Below are 12,972 nucleotides of genomic sequence, written 5' to 3'. Positions count from 1 at the left end.
GGGCTGAAGGGTTTGTTTCTGTGCTGTACATCTCTATGACTCTATGACTGTTTCTGCAGTGCTCACTTTCTCCTTAACATTGTAAATTCTTTAAAGCTGTAACTATCCAGCACTGCTCCTGTATCCACTGGAATTCTCATTGCTGCTGACTTGTGATAGTGAGAAACCGCGATTACTATTGTTACCATGTTCTCTATGTTGTGACAGTTTGGTGCCACTATCCCATTTTTCCTTGGCATGGCTTAAGGCCCTATTTGATTTACAATGACAGAGGAAAACCACCACCTGATCAGGAGAAGCTCTCGCCTTAAACAAAATGATTTTTTTCTAAGACTGCAATCAGGTACAAATTACATTAGTACGGTAGTTATTGTTATAATGAAAATAAGGAGACTCAGGGTATAGATTTTCACACTATTAGATTGTACTTTGATCTTCCTTTTCTCCATCCAAGTCCAAAAGATATCACCAGATTGTGCAGAGTTTATTGCTCTCTAATTAACCCTTTCAGAACCTTATATAACGGGCTCCATTGCCTCAAAATGGAAATAGTTAAATGTATCCATAGCTTTTTTGCTGTTGCCCTTTTATACTCCAGAAGGGATTCTGCAATAGGCTCGGGCTCAACATCTTCTGCAATTCTGCTTCCCTTTAAGGTCTGCTGAGATGAAAAGTCATTGACTGGGAATGTTCCGTTTATTTCTGCCCACAGATGCTGCCTGACCGGCTGAGCATTTCCAGACATTTTTCATTTTCATTTAAGGAAGAACATGTATCTAAGTGGTGCTTTTATAAACTTAGGAAGTCCCAAATGCTTTTGAAGCAATTAAATGCTTTCAGTTCAGGCGCTGGTGTCATATTGGTAGTCAATTTTCAGGCAGACAGCAAGACAGCAATGATAATACAGATTCTAATCCTTATTACTGCTCTTATATATAGATTATGATTATTGTTCAGGGTTTTCCTCAGGTATTCCCCAAATATAAAACCATCTGATATCCTACATCCAGCTGCCAGGTGAGGCAGTACCCTGGTTTACAGTTTCATCTGCTAATATTGTAAAGGCCGTGTGAATAGAGTGAGGATACGAATATGTTTCAGATATGATTTGGAGAAGCTGATAGTACTTGGAGCTAGTATTAAAGAACTGTCCCACTCGAGGAAAGGGGCAGGGATGGAACTGATCTATTCAAGAGAATAGAAGTGTTCACTAATGTTGAGTGTAAATAACCCTATGTGGAAGACAGACTGGGTATTGCTCCCTGCTGTAACACCAACCATGGGAGGGCTACCTACAACCACCAGTCCCTCAGAACTCTACTTAAGTCTCAACTTACTTATCAAGGTAGACGCCTCCACATTAGCTACTACAAACAATGGCTCATCCAGTCATTTAGATGATGTGGTGTGTCCTTACAGTTCTGGCAACTGGGCTCAGTACTGAGCAGAGGCAACTTGAAGCAGTGAGCAGGGTTGGACAACACAGGCAGGCTGAATTTTCAATCCGAGGAGAAAGTGAGCACTGCAGATGCTAGCGATCAGAGTCGAGAGTGTGGTGCTGGAAAAGCACAGCAGGTCAGGCAGCATCTGAGGAACAGGAGATTTGGATGGTTTGAAGGGCTTATGCCAAAAACGTCGATTCTCCTGTTCCATGGATGCTGCCTGACCTGTTGTGCTTTTCCAGCACTACACTCTTGACTCTGAATATTCAATCCATTCATACACAGACAAAATATCATACTGAGGGCACATCGAAATGGACTAAAGATTCTACACAGCTCATTAGCGTTGTACCCAAAATCAACACAACCGGACAAAACAGCACACACTAATTTTCAAAATAAGTGAACAACAGCCAAGCCTGAGTTTTCCACAATTTGTTACATTGGTTCAAGATTCATATCAACCTCCACTCGCAAAACTGGACATAAACCCAGATTGAAATAGTGGATGCCTGAGGATTGCACGGGTTTTCAGGAAGGCCATTCCCATTGCGGTCATTTTCTTTGGGGTATGTGGATGGTTGAACGCTTTGGAGTTATTTTAGTATGCAGTTCTTTTTAGATAATTACCTTTTGATTTGAAGTCAGGCTAGCCCAAGGTGGAAGAATGGACACTCTGATTAAGTATGGTTACCACTCTAAAATACATCAAAGAAGACATTGTAATAGAAACTTAGAACACAAAGGAACATTTACACTCTGTTATACTGCTCGATTATTCTAACTCATGGGAGATTTTGTATTTATATCTAATGAATTTTAACAGAAACTTCGAGTGTAATCTGAATAGTACAGTTTCCACCTCAATTTGGCTCTCAGTACTCAATGAGTACAGAGCAGAAACGTTACCCTGTTTTCTTTTGCCTTGAGTTGTGTCTTGTTATTTTTGTACTTTTAAAAATTGCAGATTAAATTAAGAAAAAGTTATTTTGAATCAGTGTATAAATGGATTGTTGCATGTTTTGAAAAGAAAGTAACTCGAGACTCATGGCAAACATTGTGGTAAACAGCAGCTTGAACAAGTAGGGATTAAAGTGGTTGCCCTGGAGCTGAGGAGCTTTGTATACATGGAGCTGGGTGGCAACACAAAGTTTATTGATCTATAGACTAGTCATTTCCAGTCACAGAGATATACAGCAAAGAAACAGACCCTTCAGTTCAACTCATCAATGCTGACCAGATATCGTAACCTAACCTAGTCCCATTTGCCAGCACTTCTGGTTCACTAATGTCATTTAGAGAAGGAAAATGCCATCGTTCCCTGGTCAGGCCGACATGTGACTCCAGACCTACAACAATGTGGTTGACTTTTAACTGCTCTCTGGGTAATTAGGGCTGGGCAATAAATGCTGTCCGAGCCAGTGATGCCCTCATCCTATGAATGAATAAAACAAAATTTGGCCCATATGCCTCTAAATCCTTCCTATTAAAATACCCATCCAGGTGCCTTTTAAATGTTACAATTGTACCAGCATCCATCACTTCCTCTGGAAGCTCATTCCATACATGCACCAGCTTCTGCATGAAAATGTTGCCCCTTAGGTCCCTTTTATATCTTTCCCTTCTCACCCTAAACCTATGCCCTCTAGTTCTGGACTCCCCCACCTCAGAGAAAATACTTTGTCTATTTATCCTAGCCAGGACCCTCATGATTTTATAAATCTCTATAAGGTCACCCCTCAGCCTCCGACGCTCCAGGGAAAACAGCCCCAGCATATTCAGCCTGTCTCTATAGCTCAAATCCTCCAACCCTGGCAACATCCTTGTAAGTCTTTTCAGAACCCGTTCATGTTTCACAACATCCTTCCGATAGGAAGGTGACCAGAATTGCACACAATATTCCAAAAGTGGACTAACCAATGTCCTGTACATCTGCAACATGACCTCCCAACTCTGACCAATAAAGGAAAGCATACCAAACGCCTTCTTCACTATCCTATCTACCTGCGACTTCACTTTCAAAGAGCTATGAAACTGCATTCCAAGGTCTCTTTGTTTAGCAGCACTCCCTAGGACCTTACCATTAATTGTAAAAGTACTACTAAGATTTACTTTTCCGAAATACAGCACCTCACAATTATCTAAATTAAACTTCATCTGCCACTTCTCAGCCCATTGGTCCATCTGATCAAGAGCCCGTTGTATTCTAAGGTAACCTTCTTCACTGTCCACTACACCTCCAATGTTGGTGTCTTCTGCAAACTTACAAATTATACCTCCTATGTTCACATCCAAACCATTTATATAAATGACAAAGCATAGTGGACCTAGCACTGATCCTTATGGCACTCCACTGGTCACAGGCCTCCAGTCTGAAAACCAACCTTCCACGCCCACCTTCTACCTTCGAGTCTGTTCTATATTCTAATGGTTAGTTCTCCCTGTATTCCATGAGATCTAACCTTGCTAACCAATCTCCCATGGGGAACTTTGTCGAACGCCTTACTGAAGACCATATAGATCACGTCACCACTTTGCCCTCATCAATCCTCTTTGTTACTTCTTAAATAAATTCAAATTTGTGAGACATGATTTCCCACGAACAAAGCCATGTTGACAAGTGACAAATCAGTCTTTGCCTTTCTAAGTATATGTATATCCTGTCCCTCAGGATTCCCTCCAACAACTTGCCCACCACCGACATCAGGCTCACTGGTCTATAGTTCCCTGGATTGTCCTTACCACCTTTCTTAAACAGTGGTAGCACATTAGCCAACCTCCAGTCTTCTGGCACCTCACCTGTGGCTGTCAATGATAGGCGCCCAGCAATCACTTCTCTAGCTTCCCACAGAGTTCTAGGGCACACCTGATCTGGTCCTGGTGATTTATCCACTTTTATGCATTTCAAGACATGCAGCACTTCTTCCTCTGTAATATGGACATTTTTGAAGATGTCACCATCTATTTCCCCACATTCTATTTCTTCCATTTCATTTTCCACAGTAAACACTGATGCAAAATATTCGTTTAGTATCTCCCCCATCTTCTGTGGTTCCACACAAAGGTTGCCTTGCTGATCTTTAAGGGACCTATTCTCTCCCTAGTTACCCTTTTGTCCTTAATATGTTTACAAAAAAACCTTTGAGTTCTCCTTAGCCCTACATGTCAAAGTTATCTCATGTCCCCTTTTTGCCATCCTGATTTCCCTCTTAACTATACTCCTATTGCCTTTATACTCTTCTAAGAATTCTCTCGATCTCTCTTGTCTATACTTGACATGTGCTTCCTTCTTTCTCTTAACCAAAACCTCAACAGAGGGAGAGGACTAAATCAAAATGGAGTTGGAGAAGGGAATAAACATTGTATTCTCTGTGGTACCCACTGCTTGGGTCTGCCTTACAAAGGGCTCAGGTGATGAGTTCCAACTTGACAAGGCATTGCCTGCTGCCAAAGGAACTCATATCAATGAACTCCACAGATAGATTACCTAATGATTCCCCATGAACCGAGTAAGGGTTATCACAAGAATCATAACTGAAAATGAAAGCAAGACATCAGTGCCTTCTTACAATGATGGATCATGGTAATCCAATTCCCAGAAGTTATTCCTTTAAGAACAATTACTGCCAAGGTAATGGTGGAAAAGTTAATGCAAGCTTTTTCTCACTTGTTATTGGCTACCAAGAGTGATTTAGTGTTTCGGCAGGATTCTGACCTCGGGACATAATCGCAAAGATGGTAGCTTCACACCATTGGCTCCACCCCTTTGTGACCATCATTTTCTATTATAATCTATTCTACTCAACCAAACACGTCCACCACTCTAGTCAGAGGTCTAAAGTTTTCCAGGAAATTATTAACAGTTTTGCCATCAAACAATTGAAGTCAACTGCATATCATTTGCAAGCACAGGGTACTTTGGAGAGCTACAATTAGTCTCTCAAAGGCATGAGCATGTTGTCATGAATTCCCACAGGTTTAGGATAAAAGATTAGATTTCTCATGGTTTGCAACCAGAGATTATGCAAATGAATCTGCTGACACATTTGTGTCAGTTTCTGAGCATGAAGTAAAAGGTCCATTGAAATTGATTAGAAAGAAGTTCTCGAATGAAAAAGACAAATCCTCAATATTGAATGATGTTCCCATGTCTCTGGAAAGACTCACATGAAAAGGGAGCAGGCGAGCTTTTGAAAATTTAACAGGTGAAAATGAAAGGGTGGGCATATAAACATCCAGCTCCTGGAATGTTTCAAGCTGGAGATGAAATATTGGTATTGCTGTTATTACCAAGGGGAACGCACCATGAACAGAATTCAGTGGTCCACATAAAGAGGTTAGAAAGGTTAGTAAAGTGACTTATCTGATAAATACTCCTGATGGTAGAGAGAGGAATTGGTTGTCTCACGTAAACATGCCGTAAAGGCATTATCGCAGAGAAGAGAATAGAGGACCAATGTGTCATGGAAGATGACAGAGACAATAACAGTCAAAGGGAAGTGTGCAGCTCTCAAAGTGAATTGAAAACAACAAATGCTGGAGATCACTGCAGATCAGACAGCATGCATGGAGAGAGAGCAAGCTAATGTTTTGGGCCCAGGTGACTTTACATCAGAGCTCTCATAAACAGTCATCTAGACTCAAAATTTGGAGGTGCCGGTGTTGGTAGACAAAGCTGAAAATCACACAACACCAGGTTTATTTGGAAGCACTAGCTTTTGAAGCACTTTGAAAGCTAGTGATTCCAAATAAATCTGTTGGACTATAACCTGGTGTTGTGTGATTTTTAATCAAGACTCTGGCAGCTCTCCACGGATGCTGCCAGACCCAATGTGATCTCCAGCATTTGTTGTTTTCAGTGCAGATTTGAGCATCTGCAGTAATTCGCTCCTAGCTCTCAAAGTGAGCCTCCTACAATATGACAAGTTAACTCAGAATTACTGGGACAGTTAGAATTGTGCTCTAATATTAGAGTAAGGACAACAGATGATCTTATAAGTCTGTCAAGAATGTATGAAGTAATCTGTAGAGACACATCTTGAAGTATTACATTAGCTAGATGTGAGGAATGGACATGGGATAGTCAGGTCTGAGAAAATAAGATTCTTATTGATTGAGCCCAGATAAACAAGCTGAGGCCGAAACAGAGACTCTGTGGAGTAGTGGACAGTTGAATCTATTCAAAGCAGTTGGCGTTTGCCAAGAGAGTTGGTTCCTAAACTGGATGCATCGACTAGTCTTTATAGAGAAGATGAATGCAGTCACAAAAAAAAAGATTCACACACAATTCCATGGTTGGAAGACTACACTGACATGTTTGGCAGTGCCTCATTCCTTTCTAATATTGACCTATTGAAGAGGTACTGCCATGTGACAGGGCTACAGAAATACCTGCTGTTGTTACACCAAATGCCATTCAAGTTTAAGATACATTCCAGAGACTTATGAATCAAGTCAAGGCTGAGGTTTGTAACTGTGTAGCATATTTGAATGATGTTGTAATATATTGAGTAGCTGAGAAGAACATGTGAGACAAATTGAAAATCTATTTCAGCAAATGCACAGTTAGTTGCCATGGTGATAAATTTGGCCAAAAGTGAATGCAGGTGCAGCAGGCAGTGAGGAAGGCTAATGGCATGCTTGCCTGCATAGTGAGAGGACTTGAGTATTGGAGTAAGGATGTCTTGCTGCAGTTATACAGGGCCTTGGTGAGGCCATACCTTGAGTATTGTCTGCAGTTTTGGTCTGAGAAAGGACATTCTTACTATTGAGGGAGCTCAGCAAATGATCATCAGATTGATTCCCAGGATGGCAGGACTGACATATGAATGAAGACTGGTTGCACTCACTGGAATTTAGAAGAACGAGGGGGGGGGATGTCATAGAAACATATAAAATCCTGGGAGTGGACAGGCTGGATGCAGGAAGAATGTCTCGAAGTTGGGAAAGTCCAGAACTAGGGGTCGCAGTCTAAGAATAAGGTGAGGCCATTCAGGACTGAGGTGAGTAAGAATTTTTTTTCACCCAAAGACCTGTGAACCTGTGGAATTCTCTACCACAGGAAGCTGTTGGGGCCAGTCCATTTGATATATTCAAGAAGGAGCAGGACCTTGCGGTTAAAGGGATCAAGGGGAATGGAGAGAAAGTGAAAGTGGGATACTGAGATTGCATGATTAGCCAGGAAATATTGAAAGGCCTATTCCTGTACCTATTTTCTACATTTCTGTTTCTATGAACTTGTGAAAGCAGGAGTAACCTACCTGGGAGATATTGTTGAGCAAGTGTTGCCAGGAGCGATCAAAGTGAAAGCTCTCTCAGAATTCCATGTTCCTAAAATTAAATGAGAAATTATGAGGTTTCAGGAATGTGTGGTGTTTCCAGAAATTTGTACATTATTTCAGCATGATAGCTGTACCATTAACAGATTTATTAAAGAAACAAGCAAAAATGGTCAGCAGAATGCCAAGCAGGCTACGAGAAGCTGCAGGCAAAAGTGAGGACTGCAGATGTTGGAAACCAGAGGTTAGATTAGAGTAGTGCTGGAAAAAGCACAGCAGGTCAGGCAGCATCCGAGGAGCAGGAAAAATCGACGTTTCGGGCAAAAGCCCTTCATCAGGAGGCAATCCTGAAAAATGAACCAATCTTGGTCAGCCCTGATTTTTCCAAACAAATATTGCTGGGATAACTCGGCAGATCTAGCAGTATCAGGAGAAAGGTAATGTAATTAGCCTGAATGTAAAATGCTGAAATCAGTTAATTTGTTAGATTACTTACAGTGTGGAAACAGGCCCTTCGGCCCAACAAGTCCACACCAACCCTCTGAAGAGCAACCCACCCAGACCCATTCCCCTACATTTACCTCTTCACCTAATACTACAGGCAATTTAGCATGGCCAATTCACCTAACCTGCACATGTTTGGAGTGTGTGAGGAAACCGGAGCACCCGGAGGAAACACAAACAGACACGGAGACAGTTGCCTGAGGCAGAGAATTGAACCCGGGTCTCTGGCACTGTGAGGCAGCAGTGGTAACCACTGTGCCACCGTGTGTATGAAATGCAAAGACTGTGTAATGCTGTATCAGGGAAGACTGTGAATGCATGGATGTAAGTTTTGTGTTTCGTTATTTATGTATCACATGGCTTGAAATGAAACACATTTTTGAAATAGCATTTCACTTTTTTAAGGACAGAAAGCCATGTCTTGTACATTTTGCACGCCCAACATTCTGAATTGACGTGAAAAGAGCTGGGGTGACTCAGCAGATCTGGCAGTATCTGTGGTGGAGAGAAAGCAGAGTTCATGTTTCGGGTCCAGTGACCCTTCTTCAGAGTTTCGCAGACCATTGGTGTTTGTGATTTGGGGGTCGGTGTTGTCTTTTTACAGGAAGCTGTGACATGAATAGAGAAACCAAGGGGGTACTTCTTGAAGAAACTAATCCAATATCAGAAGAAGTATTCTGCTGTGGAAAAAGAGACTTCTGGACTTTCATTGGTTTTGCAACACGTTAATGCAAACAAACCAACAACATCGTTACATTTGCAAGGACTTAGCTCTGGAAATTACATTCTCTGAAAGGTTGACTTTTTTTTAACTACATATGATCTGCTATCTAATCTAAAGTACCAACATGTACCTGTGAAACAGGTCACCTGGCAAACACCTGACTGAATTAAAGGCATCGAACTATCCTGGAGAGAGTGGTGCTCACACAGAGAGAGTTGGATAGTTGGAGAATCAAAGGCCTGCTTTACTCAATCTTCACAACTGTTCAAATTTAGTTCCTTACCACTTCTATCATTGCCCCATTCTGAAGAGGCATACAGCAAGGAAACAGACCCTTCAGTCCAACTCGTCCATGCTGAGCCAGGTTTCCCAGACTAAACCAGGCCCACTTGCCTGCACTTGATCCATAACCCTCTCAGCCTTTCCAGCTCCTGTAGCTGACCAAATGTCTTTTAAATGTTGTAACTGTACCGGCATCTACCACTTCCTCCGGCAGTTCATTCTACTTACGAAAAAGTTGTCCACTGGGACCCTTTTAAAGCTTTCCCTTCTCACCTTAAAAATATGGACCTGGGGTTTGAACTCCCCCACCATAGGGAAAAGACCTTCGCTACTCATCTTATCCATACCTCTCATGATTTTATAAAGTTACCTTCAACTTCCTACACTCCAGGGAAAAAAAACTCCCAACCTCTCCTTATAACTCAAATCCTCCATTACCAGCAACATCCTGGTAAATCTTTTCGGTAAATTCTCCAGTTTAATAATATCCTTCCAATAGCAGGGTGACCAGAACTGCACACAGTACTCCAGAAGAGGACTCTCCAACATCCTGTACAACCTCAACATGACATCCCATCCCCTATACTCAATGGCCTGAGCAATGAAAGCAAGTGTGCTAAGTGTTCGTAACCATCTGCAGTCAAAGAGTCAATCATTTACTGCAAAGGTTGTGGTAGCTAGTATTCACACAGCATAATATTAAGACCCCAAAATAAACAAACGTCATGCACGCTGTTGCATTTCCCACATTGCAACAGTGACTAAAGTACTTTATTGGCTGTTAAAGCACTTTGGGAAGTGCTGAAGTCATGAAAGATGCTGTGGGTCGAGACACTTTTTTTTTGTCTGTCTCTCTCCCTTTATTGATGAGATTTTAAACCCACAAGTTCACTGAGTGCAGTAGGCAGTCGTCAATTTAATCTTTCATGGAAAATTGCTCAAGTCCGACTGTGTAGCTTCCAGAGAAACTGAGAAACAACTGTCTGTGTAATTACGAGCAGCGGTCCTTGGAGTAATCATTTTTATGGGTTAAACAATTGGAGTTTCTCTGAAACCCTCAAATGTAAAGAAATGTTAAGTAGCTTAATTTATGAAACAAGTTGGTGCACACATTAACTGGTGAATGGCCAGAAGTGAATTCTATTCATGTAATAAACCCTGTGTTAATTTGATATATTCTGTGTACTTGATGTACACAGATAAGTTCAAATCACACCTCAGATCTTCAGTTCTGCACAGTACAGAAGTGACGTGTCAGACATGAATCAGTTTGCTCTCAGAATCAGGACTGGAACTTTAATTGAAAACCCTTACCTGAAGATGTTTGGAGCCTCTGACTGAATTCATGGGCTAAATCTCACCCTGTTTTGGTGAGTAGCATTGAAGGTTATTGGAGGGACTTTTGGCAGGAGAGTTTGTCTTGCCATATCTTGCCAAATGCACCTCTTTAATGATTTACTCTGATCCCCCTACAGCTGTCCTTATGCCACAGCAACTCGCCACATGTTGAGAGTCCAGCATCCATGGTGCCTACAGCATCTTTAAAAGTCCATTCCGTGCCGGGGAAAGCTCTGGCATTCCAAAGCTTTCCGCCCGCTCAACGGCAAAGTCAGAGATGGGAGATTGGCACCGGGATTCTTTGACATGGATCTGGAGTTCCTGGTGGACGGAATGGTGCAGAGGAGTCCACTACTCAGGGTACCAGGAGGAGAGGCTGTGACACCAGACCCTGATAACCTGGTCTGAGGTCCCCACCTGGATCAGTGCCATCTCCACAGTGAAGAGGAATGCCCAGCACTGCCATAAGAAGGTCAATGACCTCTCGCGTTCTGTGAAGGTAGGTGTCACACTCTCTCTATCAGTCCGCACTCTCCCACACTCACTCTATCTCTATCAATACTCTGATCTCCCACCAGAGCTTATGCTTTGCCAATCTCATTATTGCCTACTATATTCTCACTTGACCAGTCCCCCAATGCCACCCCCCGTTTACACCCACACCACTAACTCTCCAGGGCCTACTCACTCACTTGGGGAACCTCATCCCGAATTTGTTTAACAAAATTGATCTATCTCAGATTTAAAATTTAAGATTTAAACGTCAGCCTTAAGACATCTGAGCCATTTAGGCTCCAACTTCCCTGGGGTCACCTGACCAAACCTCCAGGGCCAATGGGCTCCACAATTGAGCGGATCCCCTTCATCGTAGCTATGAAACTGGAGAGTACACTGGGAGATAGTGGGAGGGAAAGGAAGACGAAAAATCTTATCGAGGGCACAGTGGTGGCACAGGTCACAGAGTGTTGTGCATTATTTGATATTTTTCTTTAGGTTTCAGTGTTTTGGCTCTACCTCTGTTTGTTTAACTTTCTGCCTGGTCCTGAATGTAAGTATGCCAATGTGATGCCTAACCTCACATCCACACAATGTCCCAAGGATCAATGTCTGTGGTGAGAGTCTGCTACAAGATGAACAAGGCATAGAAAGAACAATGTGTCCTGCTGACACTGTTACCCCTCATCCTACAACAGCCCGAATCCTTCCCTGGCCTCTGTGTCCAAAAACAGTGTGTGAACGAGATGGTCAGTGATGTCTGAGGCAGGGAGGGGTACAGCAAACAGGGAACAAGTGCATCAGGATAATTATCGAATTTTGATGGGCAGGGGTTTAGGTACACTGCAGGTATATGTCCTGGACATGGCGTGGGTCTGTGTGTAATGTTGTTTCACCTCTAAAGACCTCATATCAGTGGGAGATAGTGAGGACTGCTGATGCTGGAGAGTCAGAGTCGATAAAGTGTGGCACTGGAAAAGGCATAGCAGGTCAGGCAGCATCTGAGGAGCAAGAGAGTCGATGTTTTGGACATAAGCCCTTCATCAAGAAATGGTGGGAGATGGAAGGGGTGCTGAGAGATAAATAGGAGGAGTGGGTGGAGCTAGTGGAAAGGTAGGTAGGATGGTAATTGATGGGTGAAGATAGATGGTGATTGTGATTGGTCAGTGTGAAGTGTGGAGCAGTTGATGGGAAGGAGGATGGACAGGTAGGGTCAGGTCAAGAGGGTGGTGCTGTGTTGGAAGGTTGCATCTGGGATGAAGTGGGGATGGGAAGATTTGGAAACTGGCAAAGTCAATGTTAAGACCGTGTGGTTGTAGGGTCCCGAGACAGAGAGGAGATGTTCCTCCTCCATTTTGCGAGGGGCCTTGTTTAGGCAGTGGGGGGAGGCCCAGACTGGAAATGCCCTCAGGGGATTGAGAGGGGGAAATGGATGGCCACAGGAAGATGGGGTTGGTTGCTGCATTTGGACTCGTTCTGCGAGTTTGCACTCGGTTCCTCAGATGCAAAGGAGACCACACCGAGAGGAATGGATGTAGTAAATAAGGTCCGCGGATGTACAAGTAAATCGCTGCCGGATTTAGGATGATCCTTTGGGGCTTTGAACAGAAGTGAGGGGGGGGAGGGGTGGGCACAGGTTTTGCACCGTTTACAGTGGCAGGAGAAGGAGCCAGGTATGGAGAGAGGGGTGGGGAGGAAGTCAAAGAGGGAATGGTCTCTGCGGACTACAGATAGAGGTGGAGAGGTGGTGAGATCTGACTGTAGGTGACAAAAATGGCGGAGGATGATATGATGGATTTGGAGATTAGTGGGGTGGACCTTGTTGTGGTCATGGGTGTGGTCTGAGGGCAGAGGTAGGGGAAATGGAGGAGATGTGGTTGACGGCATTGTTGATATTGGGGGGGGGGAA

The sequence above is a fragment of the Chiloscyllium plagiosum genome, chromosome 24, assembly GCF_004010195.1.
Source record: "Chiloscyllium plagiosum isolate BGI_BamShark_2017 chromosome 24, ASM401019v2, whole genome shotgun sequence".
Taxonomy (NCBI): domain Eukaryota; kingdom Metazoa; phylum Chordata; class Chondrichthyes; order Orectolobiformes; family Hemiscylliidae; genus Chiloscyllium; species Chiloscyllium plagiosum.
The sequence above is the reverse complement of the archived record's forward strand: the minus strand, read 5'-3'. Positions refer to the sequence as shown.